The sequence below is a fragment of the Pezoporus occidentalis genome, unplaced genomic scaffold (genome assembly GCF_034315485.1).
Source record: "Pezoporus occidentalis ecotype Australia unplaced genomic scaffold, CSIRO_AGI_Poc_V1 ctg18, whole genome shotgun sequence".
Classification (NCBI taxonomy): domain Eukaryota; kingdom Metazoa; phylum Chordata; class Aves; order Psittaciformes; family Psittacidae; genus Pezoporus; species Pezoporus occidentalis.
Genome location: NW_026913640.1, coordinates 6,141,958 through 6,165,327, shown reverse-complemented (window position 1 = coordinate 6,165,327; position 23,370 = coordinate 6,141,958). Strand labels below are relative to the sequence as shown.

Sequence of the window (23,370 nt, the reverse complement as noted above, 5' to 3'; positions counted from 1 at the left end):
ATAGCAAATAGTTTTTATAACTTACAGTTAATGGGCCTAACTATTAAGTGGCAGAATTACAACTCTTGTTTAGCTGATGAAAGTAGCTGTCTTGAAAAGTTATTAGGCTTCCTTTTGTTCTTGTCTCCCTGCATTTTTTTCTCAAGATTGATTACACAGTGCCTCTTTGAACTTATATTGAATGTTTCCTTTGAGGATCTACTTACATCTCATATACTTTGCCAGTCTTTTCAGTATTCCAGCAATATAGGGATATGAAAAGGAAACAAATTAAAACCAAAAAAAGAAGCAAAGTATTTAACAGTCTCACGAAAGTATTTCTGAAAAATATTAATAGTATGGAAATACCCATAATATTGAAAATATGAATAGTATTAGAAATACATACACAGCCTTATCAAGGCTAAGTAGTTTTGTGTTAATGGAAAATACACTCCATTAACAGAGATGTAGTAATTCATAAAGCATCTTATGTTGTGCATTGCCTGTATCCGACAGCGATCCTAAATCAATTACCTCAGCCAAGACATGGTTCCCCTTTCTCTGGATTGCTGCTGTGGCTGGAGGGAAAGCGATTTATTTCAAAAGCTGATTCAGCAAGAAACTCTTCATAGGCCTGTCAATGTCCCACTAATAATCAGAGATGCTGTAATGATTATAAGTGGCGTTGTAAATCATGGGCGTAACATTACTTATTTTAACATTATTCAGCAATTTTGTGTCTCCTGAAAGACAAAAAGATCTCTGTATCATGAAATACGCTCTGCAGCAGGAAGCAACAAGCAGCATAACAGACTTTAAAAATAGCTTCTTCTTATGCTATACTTTTTGTGCTGTGAAATTAACTATTCAAGAAAAGGAGATCCTTTGAAATCTGATCTAAGTCAGTGATATTATAAGCAGATATTAAGAAAAGTCACACTCAATTCCACTTGGAATTCCATCTTGGATTCAGCATCCAATAACCCCTCCCTTTTCATTACACTCTGAAACCTCATTCTGCCTACAAGTGAAACTAATACAAGAAAGATCAATCCTGGACATGTCTTGGTGTGTCAGTCCAACCTGTACCTACTGCCCTCAAACGACTTTCCTGTAGCTTTTCTGAAAAATAATTCTGGTTCAGACAAAAACTGATTTGATTATTCCTTGCAGATAATTCAACCACCTTCTTATTGTCTCTTAATGAAAACTCAGGATGGATTAAACTCAAATTGTTTGGCAAATTTGCCTTACTTGCAAATTCGAAAGCAAGATCAAAACACCAGTAATAAAGATCTGCCTGAGTTCCTTTTTTTTACAAGATGTAGATATTTTTAAAAATAGCATAAAAATGCCAGGAATAAAGAGGAGAAGAAAAAGAGATTTGAGAACAAATCTAAGAACCTGGAAAGCAGCTGGAACAAAATAAATGTTAATTAATACCTTGTATCACTCAGACTGACTTGTACTGATGGAGAAAAATAAAACTACTGGTAGTGATAGGTCTGTTTGAAATTAATATTTTTCAATCTTCAAGATCCCATTTTCAGCATGAAAAAAGTATCACTGAGTAAGCATGAATGCAGCTGCATTTTAACAACATCAGGTCGTTTTTCCTCCATTTTATCTTACAGTCTCTCAGGAGTTTCCTCTTTCTTACTGCATGCATGTTTTAGGGAAAATACTCTCCTTTTGAATACAGAATGCCTTTTTCTCAAGATACTATTTTCTTCTTATGAATTTTGTCTTAGTGTGCCTTATGCGGAGCAAAAAGGCTGCTGCATCCTTCTTTTGGGGTTATGTTGTTTAGTGACTTTCCTGTTTTCTTTGCGAGCTATCATAAAACTGTCACCATCTGCACTTCAAAGCTGGCTTGCTGCTTTTTGCTGTGTAACCCAGAGTGAATCCAGCAGTGGCTCTCAGCTGCTGCTTCTTAGCGTGAACAGTATCGGTAACTTAAATACGATTTTGTTTTCTTATATTAATAGCAATACTGCATATTACTTCTTGTGGAAAGGAGGAGTCCACGTCTTTGCTGTAAGGCAAAGTGTGGATGACGGGAGGCAGTGGTACAATTGAGTTTGAGTTCAGTAAACTTTCGATTGCCAAAGACGATAGACTCAAGACAGCATTCTGTAACCTGTACTTTCAGTGTGACTATTGAAGCGCCCTGAGCCATTAAAGTTCCTTTGCCGATTGTTCTACCCCGCCTGCCCCCGCTCAACCTCATTCTTGTGATAAAGTCCGACTTATTTTTTCTAAAAGCTTTGCATCGAGCAACAAAAGGTCCCGCTATAGGGATAACCACAAAGGATGAAGTCTCAGGCAGTGCGGGAAAGGGGACATTGTTCGGGCTGGGACAGCAGCTGCGGCCCTCACAATGCACACTCTGCGCAAAGGCTCCGCCGCCGTCCCAGAACCAAGCCTTCAGACCCCGCCGGCATTAGGTTGTGTAAATATACATCTTTATAGGCTGGAATGACCAGCAGCTGGATTCGGTAGGAAGTGGGTCGCAAAGGCAGGCAAAGGGCAGGGGCGGCGGCGGTGGTGGAGGAAGACGCGTGTGGTAACACGGCTTGGGGACAGGGGCGCGGCGCAGGCCTCTCGCGGGCAGAAAAAGCGTCGTGGAGGCGAGGGGTGAGAGCGCGGGCCGCATCGCAAGGCGGGGAGCTGCCAGACGGCCGTCGTGGCTGAAATACGAATCATGGGCTCCCCGGGGCCCGCCGCTGGGCCACAACAGCCCGCACTTCGCCTCTGCGTGCGACGGGGGAGCGCGGCCCTGAGGTGAAAGGGGTCCCTGCGCGCTGCCGACCAAGGGGGCCCGCCTGCTGAGCAGCTTTTGGGAGAGCGCAGTGAGGCCAGCCCCGCGGCGCGGCAAGAGGCGGCTGCCCCTGAGAGGCACGTAGATCTTGGGGACGGAGACAGCCCCAGGCCGGCCAGGCACCGGGAGCCGCTAAGGCAACCCCCGCGTTCCACGGCTTAGAGCGGTCCCTCCGCCAGAGAGAAGGGAGGCGGAAGCCCGGGACAGCCGGTCAGCGGGAAGAAACTGCCCCCCCCGCCGCCGGCCGCTCGCGAACCGCAGGTAGGGGCCACTGATTGACAGCTGTCCCCGCCCCCCTCGCGTGCTCATTGGCTACTGCTCACGCCGATCAGCAGTGTGTGCTCAGAGCCCCGGCTCCCATTGGCTGGCTCTTCACACCCGCCCCGCCCCTCTTGGCACGGAGGAGAAGGGAGATGAGGGGCGGGGCTAAATGCCGAAGGGGCGGGGCGGCGGTGATGGGCGCGGAGGCTTAGCCCGCGAAGGGGCTCCGTGGCGGCTGCAGCGGGCGGGCAGCGGTGGTGGTGCGGGATGGGACGGAGCGCGGCGTCAGGTGGGTGTGTGGGCCGCGGTGGAGGGATGGCGGTCCCCGGGCGGTCCGCTTTCCGCCGGGAGGGGCGCTGCGGGGGAGCAGCCGCTCATTAACGGTGTGTCGCTGAGGGGATAATCCCGCCATGGGAGCCCCCTCAGCGCGGCTGTGCCTTTCTCCTCACAGCCGCGGTGAGGGTAGCGGCGGGGCTGCTCCCTGTCCTGCAGCCCGTCCTGGGCCCTCTCGCCTAAGCCGGGGGGAAGCTTTGTTCCTAGCCCTCCTGCCGGCTTCGGCCCCTCGCCAGTCCCCGGAGCAGCGGGGTGCCTTCCCCTTCCCCCGCTCGGTCTCGGGTCGGGGTTGCAGAGCCCCCCATGTTTTGGGTCTGAGACCAGGCTCTCGAACTTGAGGGTCGCGGGTGCCGTGTGCCCCGACTGGGCTACGGGGAAAGCGGTGCTCATCCCCGGGACCCTCAGGTTCGGGGGACCTGTTCCCCAGTCGTGTTTCTCGCCCTCCATGAGTGGCTCCTGCAGCAGCACCGCGGCCTGACACCGGCATGTCTTCTGGTATCCAGCGGTCTCCAAGTACTCAATAATAATAGTCTTTGGCTTTGAACGATGTAGGGAGCCCTTAACCGCTGGGGAACTTTTAAAGCTTTTTTTTTTCCTCTCATTTGTGGATTAATTTTTCTTTTGCCATTTATTTCTTAAGTGAATTTGTTGCTGTGGAGAAGCTTGGAGTCTGAGTGAGTGCAGGCATGTGAAGACAGGGATTTATTGCTACTGCTGCATGTCTAATGCCAGCTGAAAAGCGGCTAAGAAATGCTGTATTTATTGAATACCTTTTCTTCCTGTTTCTGATACAGTTCAGTAACCACTGCAGATAACTAACGCAAGAAGGGCTGGTAGTTTTAGGCTGAACAACAATCTGTGAAGTGGGGCCAATGCTTGAGTGATGGGATTATTGGATGCAGTTGTGAGATTCCTTGATAGAAAATACTTCAAAGCACAAATGGTTCAGTTTCTGTGCTGTTAGTGCAGGAATAGGAAAAAGCTGCCTAGCTGCGGTTCTTTGTGCATCTTTTGTAAACTCCCGGGAATGAGGGAAAAGTGTTCCTATTAGAAAAAGATGGGGGCAAATCATGAAAGCAGACAGGAACTTCAAGAGGCTTCAGATCTGAGGATGAAGAGGAGGTGGTTGTTTTGCTTTGCCTATCGTGCAAGACTGGCCTTTTTCCTTTGCCTTTTTAAATCTTTACATAGGGTATCAGAAAGTATTAATGTTTAGAGGAGGAAGGCTGTTGTTTTGACTTTGCCTGATAAGTGTTTTCCATAGTAGCTAGTAGCGTGCGTGCTTAAAGAAGGGAATGAAGTAATGGAATAAGGCTGCAGTTCTTACTCTCCATCATGCTGTACATCACAGTGATCTGTGGCTCAGATGCTGAATTGTGTGGTCTACCATCTGGAGGTTGACATGATATGGAATAATTATGTAGACTAATACTCAAGTTGGAAATCTATTAAAGTTAAAAGTTACAATGCTTGCAAACTTAAAGATTCAAGATTAAACCCTGTATTTGAGCTGTAGAACTGAGCTTTCTGAAGTGTTATGTTCAATTACAGCTTACTTTTGTCTTTAAGTTCTCACTAGAAGAAAATATGCTAAGATGGAAGGACAGTTATCTGCCTACACAAAAATAAACACCCTAAGCTGTTCTTACTCAGCGAGAATGCGCTTTCAGTAAGTCCTGTAAGAAGGATGGTTTATCTCTTCGGTTGCCACCAGGACCAGACCATGCTCCCCTTGAGCCATGTGGAAGCTTGATTTACTGCCAGCTGAATTTTGGGTACAAGTTGTGCAAAAGCAAGCTTTTCTTGTTGCCTGCTGGAAGATTAGTTTTGTGTTTGTATTGCTTGTGGCACTGTTAATGTAGTTATTAGCTGGTGGACACAGGGGTTTTGTTGCACATGAAAGAATATATAATTGAGCCAGTTCTCTTTCTTCTCCTTTTCTGTGGCTATTTTTTTTCAAATAAAGAAACAACGCATTTTTTAATCAGATGCTATTGTGTATAATCAAGACTATTGTTTCAGTTACTGAAATTGTATGGTCTTTACTAATCTTCCTATTTTCTGTGGAAGTAATAAAAGAGGACTTTACATGTCAGAAATAGAATTGTGCTTTAACAAGGGATTTTCATAGCAGGAGTAAGTTATTGAAGCTTCATGTTTGATTTATATGGTATAACACATAAGGCATTTCATAGTTACTTGCAGCATAAACCTGCTTTCTTTTTCAGTATGTGCCTTGTCTGTACAACATGTCTCAAAGGATTATGATTTTGGGAATAGCAGTATAAACTTCTTGCAGATCAGCTGCTCTTTGGAGTGACTACTTCAGTTCAGGTTTATTTACTTTATTCTTCAGTGAGAAGTTTCATGCCATATATTTTTCTGAAACAAACAGAGCAGTGCCTGCAGACAATATTCCTGTATGGAGGAAAGAGAAGAAAAGCCATCGTGTGACAGATTATAGGAATATTATTTTGAAGTTTCTTATATACAGTGATCAGCAGGGTGAGATTTCTGAAAACCAAACTAGAGCAGGTACTTTGGTGAAGAATCCCAGAAGAGCTGATGGTAGCCGAGTATTTCAGTCACTCTGTCAGTGTCATCTGGACAGTGAATTAGCTCTTATGCCTTTGCAAGTCTTTCCGTTTTGATTAAACTTCCTGCATGGACAGTTACATTTTGGTGTACTCTTTGTTCTTTTGAGCCCTCCCATAGCACTGTCTTCCAGAGCTTTCTTAACTGCTTTCAGTGAAGAAGGAGCAAGAAGTGTTGCAGTCTGTTCTTGCAGGCCTGTCTTTAGTTGGTGTGTACTTGACACTGTCCTGTGACTGAGCTTGAATCTGATACAGATTGTATAGTATAGCACTTCTTGACCTTTTCAATTCAGAGATGTATTAATTTCTTCCTGATTCATGTGTGGGTCCAATTAAAATTTTTGAACGTGTGGTATTACTTCAACTTCTTTTTATTTTATTCATTGCATAGGATACTGAGCTACAGGATCTTTATCAGGTGAATTGCACTACCAGCATGAGTTACTAACCATGCTCTGTGTGTCCAGTGTGTTATGGTAGTAAGTTTTGTTAGTACCTTTCTGCTACTGAGGTAATTAACTTACAGTACAGGTGAGGAGAAGTTGTTTTTGTCAGGTGCATTTTAGTTTTCTAATCTTAAAGCCATTCAGAATATGAAGATCATTAATAGGATCAGATTACAAATACATGTCTCCAGTATTGTACACAACTGTACGTTGACTTCAGCAGCTTCCTGTACAAGGAGTACTACAGATCACAGATTGTATCTGCTTATTCTCCTAAAAGCACAAATAGAGGCAGAGGGTGAGTATTAAGTTCTCCATGTGAAAGATTCACATACAGAATACTTGTAATATAAGAAAATCAGTGACTTGACTAAGAGTTAAATTGAGGCATCTTGAGCCTTAGCTCTGTAGCAGAACTGCTATAGCACTTATATTCTCTGCTGAGAACTTAGCCTGCCTTTAGAGGTAATAATGAAAATAACCTGAAGCTACACCAAACCTACTTGTTCAACTTTAACCTGCGAGTGGTTTACTTCACACTTGCTGTTATTTAGAACTAACTGTTCAGAAGCCAGCCTGTTAGAAAAGCTGTTGAAGTATGGCACTGGGGTGTTTTTTTTTAACTGGAAAAGCACAGTTGTATCTCATCCCTGTTTTAAAAACTCTGAAGTATTTTTAGCTGCTGGTAGATGTCATTTCTCTCTCCTCTGCCAAAAGGGAAGCAAAACATTTGGGAAGAAATTAAGAAATTTGTGTGTCGAAACAGCTGGAGATCAAAATGGAAGTGTTTGCCCTGATTTAGGCTGCAGATTAGGAGTTTATCTTGTTTCATTCCTGTATCTTTGGCAGGTGAAATAGCTGGAGAAATTTTTTTTGAAGGCTTCTTAGTATTGTTAGTATGGTAAACATTTGTTGGATTTCCCTGTTTTGTTTTCTTTTTTTTTTAACCCCAAATTTGTTTGTTTTAGGGATTTATAAGTGTTCTGTATCTCTACACATTATGAATTAGTTTTTCTTTCACATATACTGAAATATTCTGCCCTTAAACTAATTGTGTTTCCTGTGTCTAGAATTGATCAATGTTTGTGTTTGGGTTTTTTTTTTTGGTGGACCTTTCAATTTAGCAGAATTTTTGTTACTCTTTTTCAAGATTGTTGGAGCTTCCTCCTGTTGGTTACAGATATCTCTATTCTTAGAGATTTGGTAGCCAAATGCAGTGATAGGAGACAATATGTATCTCTAAGTGTAGACCATCTTATGCCAAATTTATGTACTTTATTTTTGGATATTCACGATACTTGTGCCATTTGCATGCCTTGTCCCTGAGTTAATAATCTTTTGCATTTTAAAATACATATTTTAGAAGCAGGAAAACTGTTTTACTGAGGGTGAACTTGATTGGTGTTTGTGGTTGTTTGTAATGCTGATGTCAAGCTAAAACAAAAACAAGAGAAAAATATTTCCCCATCATCTGTATACTATGAAGCAGATTATACTTTGTGTAGGCTTTCTTCTTATCATTCATAACTGCAAACCTCCTTGTAACAGGACTTTGATAGTAAGTATTGGAAAGAACTGACACAGACTATAGACTATAGAGTGCTGAGTTAGAGAGTTGGCTAAACATTAGTGAATATAACTAAATGTCTTGGACGTGGCTGGCATGCAGATATTTTTGCTGTAGTTTCTGTATTAATCTTGCATTCTGTAGATATTCAGGTTTCATAATAGTCTTCAGAATATGATGCAACCTTTAAAATGTTGGTAAGTAACACAGATAAAGTATGCATAGATATCAATGGTAATCTGAATCTGTTTGGAGTTCATATTTTACAGTCACCATAATTGATATAAGTAGAAGTAGCCTATGTTCAGGCAGTCATAACTTCCATTAATCTTGCAAACCAGAATTTTAGGTTGACTTAAATGTATTCTTTTTCAGGACACAAAAAAATGAGATTTGAAAATGTTGTGCACAGAATTACAGCCTGGCTTGTTTTCTTTCTAGTTCTATAAATCAGACCTCTATTTTACTGTTTCTTTGGCACAAGCTTTTCGTTGCACATCTCTGCTGTGGAAATCTGCCCAGTATGAAACTATAGACTAATTTCTTGTGGTAAAACTCTATCAAGCATTGTTCATTTACACAGCAGTACACACTGATAAATTTGTATTGACAGAAAATATTTATCACCATTAAGTTCAAGTAAGACAGACTTTTTGGAGCCTTACCCAGTGGTTATCATAGAATCATAGATTGGTTTGTGTTGGAAGGGACCTTGAAGTTCATCAAGTTCCAAGCCCCCACCATGGGCAGGGACACCTTCCACTAGACCAGGTTGTTCCAGGGTCCTTTCAGCCTGGCTTTGAGCACTGCCAAGGATGGGACAGCCACAGCTTCTCTGGGCAACCTGTGGCAGTGTCTCATCACCATCACAGTGAAGAACTTCTTTCTAATAACTAATCTAAATCTCCCCTCTGTCAGTTTAAAACCATTCCCCCTTGCCTTGTCACTCTGTGCCCTTGTAAAAAGTACTTCAGATTTCTGGTAGCCCCTTTAGGCACTGGAAGCTTCTTTAAGGTCTCCCCAGAGCCTTCTTTTCTCCAGGCTGAACAAGTCGAAGTCTCTAAGCCTGTCTCCTTAGGAGAGGTGCTCCAGCCCCCTGATCATTTTTGTGGCCCTCTTCTGGATTGGCTCAATCAGGTACATGTCCCTCTTGTGTTGTTGCTGCCAGAGCTGAGCACAGGTACTCCAGGTGGGGTCTCACAAGGGTAGAGTAGAGGGGAGAATCACCTCTCTCCTGTACTGGTGTAAAAAGCATAAGGTTTGTCATTATGCATTAGTGTGGTTTTGGGATGGATTGGTTTTTTTGGTATCTGGATATGCACTTGCTTTAGAGTTCTATGTATGTGATGATTCTCAAGTCCTCTGTCAGCCTTGTGTTGGTTGGTGATTAAACTTCAAAACTGGGAAGGAAAATTTAAATTATAAATAGTGAAAATGCTGTTTAATGCATGATCTAAATGAAATGGATACATAAAGAAATCTTCAACTTTGTAGCAAGTGCTGCTAGCAATTACAACTTGACATTTTGCATAAGCCTGTTATGATAATTTTCATTAGATAAAGGATATTGCGATACTTCACTGTCATTCAGCTTTTCTTTGAGGTTTTCTTGAAATTGGCTTTTTCAGTCTTTGCAAGGTAATGTCATGCTTTCAGCGCATGTAACTTTTATGTATATTGAAGCTGTTTGCTGAACAGTTAAGTATTAAAACTGGGTGCTGTTGGGGCTCAGGCTGTGCTAGTAGGATGTAGAGGCTCCTGCATCATGTTGAGTTGAAGTGCTCTGTTTGGATGGCCATGCTCAAAGGCTGCTGTGTGTATTTTCCTGTTCGGTTACCTGAGTGGAACTTCTAAGTTTTATGGGCTTGTCTTTTAATACTGATCACTTACTGTCTCAGCATTAATGTGTTACAGATTCCTCATTCAGGAAACACTTGTGTTGTCTTGTTGGGAATTGGGATGATGGTGTATTTTTCTTGGGATGCTGTAATTTGCTACTTCTGCCCATATTTGTCTATGCTTTTTAGTGTCATCTAGCTTGCTGGATCATTAGTTGGATTGTAGCATGCAGTAATAGTCTGGATTACTGTGCTTCATGATTTACAAAGTTTATTTAATATTCTTAACCTATTGCTAGATTGTGAAGGCAGAGAGAATTCATGGAATGAAATATACCAGCAGTTTTGGGTTCTGCAATATAAGGGTAAAAAAATACTAGAGAGTGTTCAAAGGAGGGCAACAGAGATGGTGAAAGGACTAGAGGGCATGATTTATGAGGAGTGGCTGCGGATGCTAGGTTTGGTCATTTTGTAGCAGAGGGTACTGAGGGGTGACTCATTGGTTTCTACAACTTCTTCCTGAGGGGGAGCAAAAAGAGACTTTTTTTTCTTTTTTGCTGATCTTGTCTCTCTGGTGTCCTGTGACACAAGGGATTGACTTAAAGCTGCATCAAGGAAATTCACATTGGATAATAGGAAAGCATTCGTTGCCAAGAGTGGTGGTCAAGCACTGAAACAAGCTCTGCAGGGAAGTGGTTGAGGCCCCAAGCAAGTCAGGGTTGAAGAAGTGTTTGGACAACACTTGGGTATCTGGTTTAACTTTTAGGCTGCCATGTATGGAGTTAGGAGTTGGACTTGATCCTCCTGGGTCCCTGCCAACTCAGGATATTGTATTATTCTATGGTAACATGAATGGCATAATGTATTAGTGGTTTAGAGGCCTTAAAGGACTAGAATTTCACGGACCGTTTAGAAGATAACATGTGCAAAAAAACTTCCTTTTATTGTTGATATATTCATAGAAACTAAAGGTGAACAAAGCACCTCATCAGTGAAGACTGAAAAACACGTATAATCTCAAGAAAGTGTTTTGTTCAAGTCTGGTTGCCAGGGCAGAGAGAAAATAATATTAATGCTTTGTGTAAAGGACAGTGAATGTAAGTTGGGAATTACTGGAGCTCTGCTGGTTTTTGTAGGCATATAAAATATGACTACTGGGACTTTTTTCCATGGACTGGTTAACCAGTTTTGTCACTTGCTGCAGAGTGAGAAACTGTTGACAGGGTGGTTAGTAGGGACTGGGGTTCAAACTGAATCAGTGAGTGCAGTTTGTTCCAGTACTTATGACTATAATGGCCATCAGAGGTCAAGTATTCCCTTATTTGAGGGTTTATTGTATGCAGTCATAGCTGATGTAGGCAGTTGTTGCCTACTCCTCCAGCAGCTTTTTCTTGGGGCCCAGCATGCTGTTCTTGTTGTAATTACTTCCTTTAAAGGTTAGAAAGGGCTAAGTTGTCTCTTTCTGTTTTGATGTCCTGCAAGGTAAGGGCAGTGGTGTTTGGGTCACTCTTGTGTGCCTGAGTGGAGAGGCCAGTTAGGGCAAATGAACATATATAACCATTGGATCCATAACTCATTTCATTAAAAGGGTTGGTAAAGGTGTAAACAGATTCTCGTCTGCATTCCAACGTTAACTATTCTATGATTCCCGTGACTCGGACAATTAAATGGCATTAAGGCATGTATTTCCTCATAACTAGTGACTGTAGTTCTTCAGCTGATGGATCCCAAGTTTCTTGTACATCTTCATAGTGACAGCCACTTTTCTTGTTACACGTAGTAGTTAGCTTGAGTATGTAATAGGTGGTGGGCATAATGTATCACAACATGTTAACAGTATTTTAGCAAATGTTGGAATTGATTTCTTGATGTTTGTTTTGAAATCCCATAGTGGAAAAGGTCAGTATTCTATGATGCTAAGGAAAACCATTGATCTGCTGTGGACTTGGTTTTGCCTTAACAAAGCAACAGGCTGCTTTGGAGACCAGTGTGCCACAATACAAGGCCTGGGAAGCTTGTTTTACTTTGAAACTTCAAACAGCCTTTGGAACCACTTCTTTGAGAAGTTTTTCTGCCTCATTACATGTGAATGAAGAAATTAAGTTTGAACTTCTGGATTAAAAGGCGGGCTTTAGTGAAAATGTGGTTTTTGAGTTCTACAGCAGTTGGAGCTTGCTGCTGAATTTTCTATAGAATGTTGAAATTCTCTGGAACTCATATCAGCACAGGTTTCTGGTAGAGTTATTTCCTGGCAAAGTACTGTTTTTCTTTTTAAAGCTTGGCTGCTGCTTTGAATGCTTAAACAGCTGCAAACATGGAGGAGATAATGCATCATTTCAAATGAAGCCTACGTTTGAATTTGAAGGTGCTTTCATACATGTATTACTGGGTTATTTTGCACAACCTGAATACTGAAGTTCCTTATAACCTCTGCATGCCACCTCAGGAGCTGCAGTTAACTCTGTCATATTTACAAGCTATTTGGTTACAGCTTCAGGTTATCAAACTGTGTAGTAGAAAAAGGCTATATGCCAGGCTATACTAGAGAAACCGATGTGCAAAGCACGTGCTTTATATCCACCCTTCTTTTTGTGGGAAGAACCAGGAAGTAGTATTTGGACAGCTTAATATATTTTTTTTTTTTTCAAGATAGAGGGGATTCTGTGTCCTTCAGCTCTGTTGGCTTACTTCTCTTGAAGCCCTCTGTTTTTCAAATTCTACAGGTGTTGCACATCTTCATTGTAGCAATCACTTTGTAGCAAGTAAACAGTTGTAGGTTGTGCATGGCAAGTGTTGGAATACTGAATGTTGAAGTGATGTGGTTCAAATGCCTTCAAGAGGAGTGTCTGAGAATGTGGGAGTTATGGTCTTCTGGCCCTCAAATAAATGTAGTTGTAACATTTGCCTCTGTCATCAAACACTGCTCATACCCTTGTAGACCATCTTGAAATTTCAGGCATCCTTTGATTCGGGGTTGGTAATTCTATGCAAGCACATAGATAAGATTAGGAACAACACTTAATCATAGCTCAAGCTAATAATGCTGTGAAGACATTCATGTTTAGTTGCTGAATTTCTGTGCTGGATTTGCATTGCTAATGACAGGAAAAACTTCCATGTTACTGATCAACATAATAAGCTGTTGGGTTTTTAACCTTAAGGATTTTTATTAGCCTGAAATAGCTGCATCTGAAATACTAATGTGAGGTCATTGGGATTCTGACCTTACTTTCCTAAAATACTTGCTATTGTTCTGCAGAAGGTACATACTTTGCAATAATGTTGTTCTGGTTGCCATACTAGCAATTCAGAAGGCATCCAAGTTTGCATGGACCTGCAGCTTGTTGTCATGTAGATTACGTTCTGCTTGGTCACTTGCCTTACTGAAGTGTTGTCTGCCTAGATGGCTTTATGTTGGAGCAGGTTTAGCAGCCTTCAGGAACTTCTGTACCTTGGAGAGTGATGGCAAGGTTCTGTTCAATGGGGTTTATAACTATTTGGGAAAAGCGTGAGGAAGCAGCAAGTAAAACTCCATGATTAGGGAAAATTCCAGTTTCTGTTGTCTTAGATGCTTGAAGTCAATGAAATATTTTTGTTACTTAGCAAACTGGTCCAGTTACTATTTCTGTGAGTTATTAATTAATGAAGTACAAGTCAAATATTCAAGCAGATTGAGCCTTTGTCTTAAAAATTGTGGCTTTCTGAAATGTACAGAAATAAGTCTTATGCAGTACATAATTCAATTGGCATGTTTCTGTTACATCTTCTGTCTCTTAATCTGAAACTATTGAGGCAGCAGTGAAGTAACAATATTTATTGGGCAGGTAGTGTTATTGCTCCCTGTGACAACAGCAGCTAAAACCCCAAGTCCATCTCCTTGCTCTGTCCTATGTTTTAAGATGAAGCCGTTGATGTTCTGTGTGCTACTTCTCCATTTGAATTTTTTGTTCCTCTTTCTCCTGCTGCAAACTTTCCTGTGCATTTCTTCTAAAGTCTTATTCTACTTCCCTTTCAAAATCTCTTTTATAACCTAGTGTTCCCCCTAAGAAAGAAATGCATTGTGATAAACTTCTGCTTTGTGTCATTTCTGGTAAAACTCACAGATGCCTTTTTTGTAGAGAGCAAAATGCTTGAAGATGTAGGAAAAAAAAAACAACAAACAAACCTCAACAAACCACAACAAAAACTCCCCATTGCCACGTTCATCTCCAAAGAAATTTAAAATGGAGGGAAGTAGATGCAAGACATGAAATGTAAATCCTTGCCAAATGTAAACCCTTCTTCCCTCAACTGAGTGAACTGCCTACTATCGGATTTCTTTAAGCCACAGAATGTTATTTTTGGCAGGAACATCAGAAAGAGTATTCTTTCTTTTAAACAGTTGTTGTTTGGAAAACAAGCATATGTCTGGCATCATCATGGATCTCTAAAAGAGGAAAAAGTGATTTTATTTTCAAAACATGTAGTGAAACTGTATTTTCAGCAGAAGCAAATATTAAATGCTTTTGGAAGCTTAAGTTTAATATTGTGTCCTTACAGTTGGTTGTCAAGGTTGAAACAAGAAGCATAGCTAGCCCTTAAGCTGCTAAATGCTTATCATAGCTTGGCAGGAGTTTTCCTCTGCCAAGTTGCTGGGCTCCAGAGAAGTACACAGGCATCCTGTAGTAATTTTTTTGAAGTTTTTCAAAGCTAAACTTTAATTTTGAGGTTCGGATATAAATAAATAAGGCTTCATTTTATGCTTATGGTAACTGTAAGACCCATGGCTATAAATCTGTGGTCAGAGTATCCTTACTCTTGTTCATCTTGGTAGAATTATGGCTGTCAAAGCCTTTAAATATGAAACATTAGATAATACATTGAAGTAAGTTTTGTGAACCTAAGTGGTGACAGCCTAAACAGTGAACAGCTTTGAGTTATTGGTCAAAGGTAACTTTCTTTATGCCTCATTACTGAGCAATAAACACAGCATAGAACAGTCCCAGTTACCCAGAGAAGTTGGTCGAGGTTCATTCAATTACAGGGATAGGGTAAGAATGGAGAAGAATAATGTGCTTTAGCACTGAGTGGGAAACATGAAGGAGACTTAACTATGAGGTTAGGGAGTAGGAGTGTTGAATCTGGAGAGGTAAAAACCAGTGAATGCAATTAAGGGTTATTGAAAGTTGTTACATTCTGTTTAAGATGACCAACCTGATATTTTAGAACTAAAAATATATGGAGGAAACTGGAACAAAAGCTTGTCTGAAATAGAAAGCTTGAAGGACAAGTGCTCTTTTGTCAGAAGTGTATTTTTGAGTCTTTTAAATCCACTTTGAAGACAATACTAAAATAAAAGTAACTGTAGGAAAGCTAAGGCTGTAGAAATAATTAAATTCCACTGTGGATTAGTTAATTTGCATGATATTAGCAGTGTTCTTTAAAATATGCCTTCCATGCTTATTTTTTTTCTCATTTCTGCAGGTGTATAATGAAGTGTTGAGCCTCTCTTCTGGTTCAAAGCATGCAGGATTTGCTGATTGAAATCAAATTCTTACTGGGTGTTAAAAAACCCCAAACTTGGCTAAAATGGGAAGTTTGAGCATTGTTTTTTTGTAGGCTTGAAAGAACTCTTAGTGATTCTGAGTAGAAAAGAACGTGACACATAGAACAGCTGGCTCATAAGAATGCAGAAACTGCAGATACCCTGTCCTTCCCTTCCTCTTCAAACACAGAATGTTTTACAGGAGCATATACTGATACTCTAAAGGCTTTGGAGAAAGTGAAGTTCTCTTCCTTATTAATGAGTAGTCTCTGCCCAGATAGGTTTTTGGTAGCCAAGAAGAGTCTTTGCAAGTCACTCAATGGATCTAATGATACTTTTCACCTATTATTTAGTTTTAGTACCTTTTGTTCCAAACACACAGATACATTACTTTAAAGCTGGTTGTGCTTGGGGATGAAAATATTGTTGATAGTATAATATCACTTCCAGACATTAAATCGGTGTTCTCCTGTTATGCACAAAGAGTTGGCAAAGACTGTGAATTGTAAAGGTTATGAAAGCTGAAAACATGCCTCTTGCGTGTTCTCATGCGCTTTTGTTTGAATTCTGGCTAATCCCTCTTATTTTGCTTATTTCTTCAGAAGTGCAGCTGGTACAAGATTTGATATTGAACTTACTTTCTCATAAGTCTGTTTCCTATTTAATAAGTATTTCTCTACTACATTCATGTTTATCAGCAGTATTATAACTTTACAAGAACTTGAAGTTTAGTTTAGGCATAGTTAGTTGTATTTTAGTTTACCAGGCTTGGTTTAACCACATTCCGAAATCGTTTTAGAGGGAAAGGAAGGTTGTGTTAGGGTGGAGAGGTCTTTTATTTGTTGGAGTAGGTATTGTGTGTCCCATTGTTGGTGCGGTACCACTCTCTTATATTCTGGGTTTATATTTCCCAAGAACAAATCCTAACTCTCCTTTGGGCAAGTTAAAGGAAGGTGATAGGGGTAGAGAAGAGTTCTGCTGATACCTGACATCCCATTGACCTGTAGTCCAAAATTTTATGCAGTCTTGTGGTACTCTTTGCTATTAATCAGATGATGTCCATGTGAAGGAGTACGTAAGGGTACCTAAACGGGCCTACAAGAAATCCTCTCACAAGTACAAGGGGGAATGGCTTTAAATTGTCAGAGAGTAGATTTAGATTAGACATTAGGAAGAAATTCTTTACTGTGAGGCTGGTGAGACACTGGCACAGGTTGCCCACAGCAGCTGTAGCTGCTCCATCTCTGGCAGTGTTCAAGGCCAGGTTGGACGGAGCTTGGAGCAACCTGCTCTAGTGGAAGATGTCCCTGCCCGTGGCAGGGGAGTTGGAACTGGATGAGCTTTAAGAGCCCTTCCAACACAAACCATTCTATGATTACTAGTTGTTCATTACTTGAACAAAAGCCGAAAAGGAGTTACTGAGCTGAAGTGATCAGATGCTGGGAGTCCAATGGAGAAGGGGTTTTGAGATTAAAATTACACTTAGTTGTAAAATCAAGTGATGTGCTTTTTTTTTGTGTGTGTTTTTTGTTTTTTTTTTTGTTTCTGGTTTGTTTTTTTTTTTCCTCCTCCTCACAACCCCAATGATCTATTTGCCTGAAAAATGCAGCAGAGCCCTACCAGTGAAGGTAGTGCTAGTGTGTGGCTGGATCTTTTTCATTCTACTTTTCTTTGATTTGCTTTATGTTTAGAGGAGAACATGGCTATCTTTGTAGGAGTAAGGTCTTTTAGCGTAAGGTGTCCCTGCTGGCAGGGGGGTTGGAACTAGATGATCTTAAGGTCCTTTCCAACCCTAACAATTCTATGATTCTATTCTATGAGTAAGATTCTATGTAGAAAGCTGTCTTGATCCAAGTTATAAAATCTTAAACTTCAGTCTTTCAGTGGGTTGTGTGAGGGCAAAGATCCCACTATAGATGCTGGTAATTATTACTGTGACTTTTGGTTAGGAAATGCCCTTTCCCTGTGAGTACCTGCTTGGTCCTGATAGCTTGTAATTTATTTTAATCACTGGAATATGGGCTTGTCTTAATAATAGCTGAAGTTGTCCACTTTAAACTTGCAAGATTCCCTTTTAAAGTGGTAGTTCTGGTGGAGAACACTGTTCACTACATGTTAATCTGGTAATAATCTTCTCCAAACCCAGAGCCTTTCTCAAGGTCCGGGCATCTCTGTGCTGTTGCCATGCTTGGAAAAAAAAAAGGTAGGTGGAAGGGTTTGCTCCCTTTGGATTTCTTCTGTGTATGTCAGCAGCATGGCTAAATCATGCTTTCTGAATGTCTTTACTTTAAGAAAAACAAACAAACAAAAAAAGACATCAAGGACATCTAAATGCCAATTTTACATTTTAGTTGATGTGAATCTCCCAAATGTGTAAATGTAAGAAAGTAAAAATTTATGAGCATCTGAAATTCTGAGCTTGGATCTTCCCTGTGTGTCAAAAGAAGAGAGAAAACCATTAATGAAACCTGGTTTAGAATGTTTCGTTTTTTTCTAAAGTAGAGCTGCGTGGCAAGAGTAAAATTAGTGAGACAGGAGGTATGTTGCAGTAGTTTATGGAAATGCTAGAGTATGCTGCTAGTTAATAGAAAATCCTCCTATTTCTGCAGCCAGTAAGTTGTGAAAACATAGGACCTGGAAAGTGTTGGGGGCCATAACCTCTTAATAAAAGTGATTCCCATGGTAATCTGCAGCAAGAGTTGCTAAAAGAAGAAAGCCAGTATGCATCTGTGCTGAAAAAGAAAATACAGTATGTGGGATCAGGTGATACTTCTAGAGTGGCTCCTCATAAAGGAGGCTTTGGAAAAAAACCCAAACCCAACAACAAAACCGCCTTAACCCCTAGCCAAACAAGATTCTGCCCTCTTGGATGATCTGTTTCACTTCGTTGTACTTGATGCAGGATTTGCCAGGAATTTTTTCTAACCTGTAATAACATGAGGGGTCAGTTCAGAGGGTTGTGGTGCTTATACCACCTCACCACATGTTGGTCATAGAGGTCACCTATGAAGAGCTACGTGAGCGCTTCAAACCAAAGCTGCTTGTGGTAGAAGAGTAAAGATGAGGCACCAAGTTCAGTCTGGTGTGTCTTTACTTGCTCTTTCCACACATTTGCAATGCATGTGCTTGTGTTCTTTGAGCTTGACAGGCTGAATGTCATCAGTATTTCTCAGACTTTTAATTAAACCACCCTTTCTGGTAGTAGTCCATTCCTCTGTTGCTCATTTGCCAGCACCAAGCAGCTGTCAAATGAAGAGGGAAAGAGGAAGCAGTGTGTCACAGCTGTACGGCTCTTGCTCTGTCCTCTGGGATGTGGAGCTGGAGCCCTGAAGTGTTACGTGGTTTCTGCTTTCCTATATGGAGGTGGGAAGAGATGGATTTGAAGCTGTGCCAGATCCCCTGCTGTCCCTTCTTTCTTTTTTTCCATACCAGAGCAGAGTGGTCAGTAATAACCAAAATACCTAGTTGCTTCCATTCTTGAATGTAAGCCACACATTGCTTTGGAGCTGTCAGCTGCTGCCTGGGCATGCATGGTATTGCCCTGGCACATGGCATGCTTTCTTTCCTGTAGTATGTTCTGTGCCTCCTGTCTACATAGTGTTAAAGAGAATAGCTTTTGCTCTGCAAATGAAAATAATAAAGTCTGCTTTTATATAGTCAAGATATTTTGCATCTTACATCATATAAATCTGTATTTAATTCTTGAGAATAATTTACATTATTTGTAGTTTTCAGAATCTGCAGTAGAGGAAGGCAAAGGGAGCAGAACTTGAAAATGTAGTTGAAATGGATATTTTAGGGTTGTTGGGAGACTAAAGGGTCACAGGTAAGAAGAGAATAGGAGGGTATACCAGTAATCCCATTATTATGAACTGTTAAGAGGGATTTGGGATGTATATCAATACAGTATTGGATGTATTAAAAAATTTAGGTTTTCTTAGAGTTAGCTATCAGATAAAGATCTTTTTCATTGTTTCAAAATCTCTTAATGGAAATTACTTTTGTAAGATGCTGCATCTGTGGCAGCTGACTGCTTCCCTCCCCAGTAGAAAATATTAAACATGGTTGTGAAAATGATCATGAAGTAATCTGAAGAATAGGATTTATTGGATTTATGAGAATATCTAGTGGGAGCAGGCAAATCTGATCTTTTGAGTTAGTATTAACTACTTGGTGTTGAGTGTAATGGTAAAGTAGTAGATAACCTGGACCAGTTATGTGATTAGGGTAATGAAGTTCCTACTTTTCCTTACCCATATTAAACACTGTGAAGTGGAATTAGTTTTAACATTTCCTTTTATGAAAACAGGTTTTAATTAAAAACATAAAAAAATCGTGGTAACAGCAGGCATGATGGCTTTAAGCCACTTCAACTTTCTTTCTGAAAGAAATGGTGGACTTCATTTTCACATACTTCTGGACGTCTGTTTTGTTTGATCTTCCTAACTCCTAAACTCTTCTATATTGAATGAGATTTGAGCTTGCAGATCCATGCAAAACTGATTTAGTTTAAGTGGCTTAAAAGTAAAAATGTTAATAACAAAAAAGACCTAAAAGAAATAAACAAAACTGCCTGTCTCATCTGGCCCTTTAAAAATAGGAGGAAGAGGGTGAAAAAAACCCAAACCTTCAGAAATGGGGATAAACTTGAACCATGTCGTTAATACTGGTCTATGCTAATCTCTTTCAAGAATAGCTACAGTTGGGGTGTAAAATGTGATCATTAAATGTATATTTCACCTGTTAAATGCTTTCATTTTTCTCCCTACCTTCTCACCCTCCTTAATTCTTTATATAGTAATGTCCTTAATTGAACCCTGTAGGTCAATGGTAAGGAGTCACTAACCTTTTAATTCCATTGAGTTTTAATTTTATAAATGGTGGCTCTTTAATGATTAATCTGCATGATACCTACATTTGTCTAAAAAAACAATACAAATGCTTTTTAAGACTTTCGTATTGCAGAAACCCCCATACTTTTGACAAATATCTTCCAGTCTGGGTCCTACTGAACCTGTATAGATGTTTTTGTGTACATAGCTATGTATCTATTGATACATCTTTAGACATAAAAGGCTTTATAAAAAGTGAGAGCTAAACTGCAGTAGTTATACAGTCTACAGATATATATATGTATATATAAAAATATACATGCATACCTAAGTATGTACGTGTGAGAGAATGAGAGAAGAATAGAGTATTTCAGTTGGATGGGACCTACGATGATCATCCAGTCCAACTGCCTGAATGCTTTGGGGCTGACCAAAAGTTAAAGCATGTTATTAAGGGCATTGTTGAAATGCCTCTTAAACACGGACAGGTTGGAAGTCTGTTCCAGTGTTCGGCCACCTAATGGACCTTCCTAATGTCAAGTCTAAACGTCCCCTGGAGCTCAGGTCTATACTACAAAGCATCCTTCTGTCTGCTAGGGTGAAGGATGTGCCACCTATTCTCTAAACTCTGAATCCAAGTGCTCTTCTGTTTTTTTCCCATTTCTCATTCACTTAAAAGCTGTAGAGGAATTTGCCATAGAGTGATGTGAGTGGTTACTTTCTGCTAGATCCAGATGTAAAAATGTGTTGCCCCTGGGTGCAGTATTCTAGGGAGAGCAGCTGCTTTCTTGATCCAGCCTGTGACCAACTACATAATTCCGATTCCATGGAATTGAAGCCGGCTGTCGGCTGTGACATTGCCAAGTCACTAAGTATGACCTTGCTGCTGCTTTCTTCCCTGATGCACTTTTTTACAGATGTGATGGGTTTTTTTCCTTTTTAAAAAGTACATAATATCTGTTTAATTAGCTTTTTTCTTAGGTATGCAGAAGCCTATTAAATTTCATTTATCAATCTTAGTATTTTGCTGTCTCATCTTCTGGGTATATATGTGAACATGTGATATTTTTGACTAACTTTCCAGTGGAGTTGTGGCCTTGTTGTTTCATGCTGCCCTTATTCTGCCACTTCTCTCTAATACTGTGAAACAGTAGGGTACAAACTACATGACCCTCTACTACTTCTGAAGAAGTTTGAGCTAAGGAAAATCTGAAGTGTTGCTCAGGACAAGGTGAAGTCCACTATTTGCCTTGAATGCTGACTGTTAGCTATCTGACAATATTGTTGTATTGCTGCTGTCACCATATTCACTTTTCTTAACAAAGCATTTAACTTGAAAGGCTGTACCTCTGCCTTTTCCATCATCTAGCCTTGGGCTAATCACACAGGCCCTCTTTCTGTGTGTGGGGATATACTTATACACACCATATATATAGATGTTCATGCTCTGTGTCAGTGCCTGCTGAACACAAGAAGTGAGGGTGAATGCTCCAGAAAATAGAATTTAAGGGACTTTTTTAAGAAGCATGTTATTAAATTTTATTAACTGATAAACTATGGTATATGATCCCCTCCCCGAGCTAGGTAGGCAACAGCTGAAACTGCAGAGGCTCTGTTGGCTGGGGAAGGCCCATTTTTAGTATTGTTACTCAAGTGGATCTCCACTTCCTTGCAAAGCCAGCAGCATTCCTTTATGTAGAGCATAAGGGAGACATCTCTTAGCACTGGGAGTGGAGCTAGGAGGGAGCTTTTGGCCTTTCTGTAGAGATATATACACCAAACTGCTGGAGAAGTGTGGGGCTGTACTGGGAGAATGAGCAGGCTGGTGGTACAGGTGACTTGTGCTGTGAGATGAGGATTGTTACCTGTGAAGAGTAGAGATGGTAAATGCTGTCAGTAAATGTTTTCAAGTGTTTGAAAACATTGTAATATTGACATCTCAGCTGAAATTTTTTCTTTCTCAGAGATACTAGACTTAATTCTTTGCAGTGATGGAAGTCTTTTTGAAGGCTAAAGTGTGAAAGAGTTCCTGTCTGCAGTTGGTACTAGTCATTTGTGGTATGCCCTTACCTTTATAATTGGCTTCACTTGTAGTAAAGAACTGGTGCTAACCATTATGGAAAAGAGTGTTGTCCTGGACAAGCCTTTTATACCTGAGGTGCAAAGAGGTGAGATATGTGAGGGTTGGTCAATGCTAGCATGCTTCTTATCAGCCAAGTATGTCTGACAAACCAGTGCTGTTATGGGCTGGCTGATAGGCTTGACAGGCTGTCTTTTGTAGATTGGTAAACACATCAAGTGTTTAACTTCATATAAATTCCACAGGATGTTGAGGATTTTGCCAGCCTGTTGTTTAGGTAAATCTGTTCAATAGTGAAAGACAGCTGTACTTAGGCAAGCAGTGAATATTTCTCCAGTAATCCAGTGAGTGAAAATGAGTGAAAGAGATACTGCACAACAGGTTGGGTATCTGGTATTTTTACTTGGTTATCTTCCCGTGCTTTAAAGAAATACTCCAAGAGCTTCAACTTGTTTGGAAGGAATCGGACAGAGGATACAGTGGGTGCTGGGACTAAGCCTGACCATCAAAGCAGTTCTCGGAAAGATTGAGAGTAGAAGATTGTCCCTTGAGGGCTTGGCAGAGGCAGATTGCTCTCCACACTCCCAAGGACAGCATGTGTCCTAACCAAGTCTGCTTTTTTTGCATGTCTGGAGGCTCAGCGTTTGGGCTAGACAACAGCAATTGAGTCTTAAATTAAAGACCACTTGGAAACATGTGCTGCTCTGTCTTCCTTTATGTTGCTCCTGTTATGTGCCCAAGTTTCCGACTGTAATCTGCATCAAGCCTGGTTTAAAGACCTGAAATTTCCTAGTTCTCTTCATCAATTTCATGAAAGCTGCTTAGGGTGGGCCACCAAGAGGCCCCTTTGTTCAGGTAATTGATTGTATGGCTCTTTTACAGGAGCAATACCCTTCCACACTGTAGAAATACTTAAGACCAAGGGGGACCTAACCAGTAACTGGTGTGTGGTTCTGCTCTTTGAACACTCCAGAAACTGCCTGGGTTTTCCAGATGTCTGTTGCAGTTACAGTACTTTCCAAGACTGTAGTTTCATGCGTCTAAGATTGTATATACAGAGGAAGTTGACAAGGCAGGTCAGTAATGAAGATT

General features: G+C 40.6%; 1 protein-coding gene across 4 annotated transcripts in view; it reads left to right on the top strand.

The window, feature by feature from the left end:
- The first annotated feature begins 3,217 nt into the window (after positions 1-3,217).
- WASF3 (WASP family member 3) overlaps positions 3,218-23,370 on the top strand; it is a 65,185-nt gene continuing 45,032 nt past the window's right edge. For 3 of the 4 annotated variants that reach the window (XM_062615147.1, XM_062615150.1, XM_062615145.1), the window contains exon 1: positions 3,218-3,353. The gene's annotated coding sequence lies outside the window, so the exon portion shown is untranslated. The remainder of the gene's footprint in view (positions 3,354-23,370) is intronic. The other variant, XM_062615149.1, reaches the window with a different exon arrangement.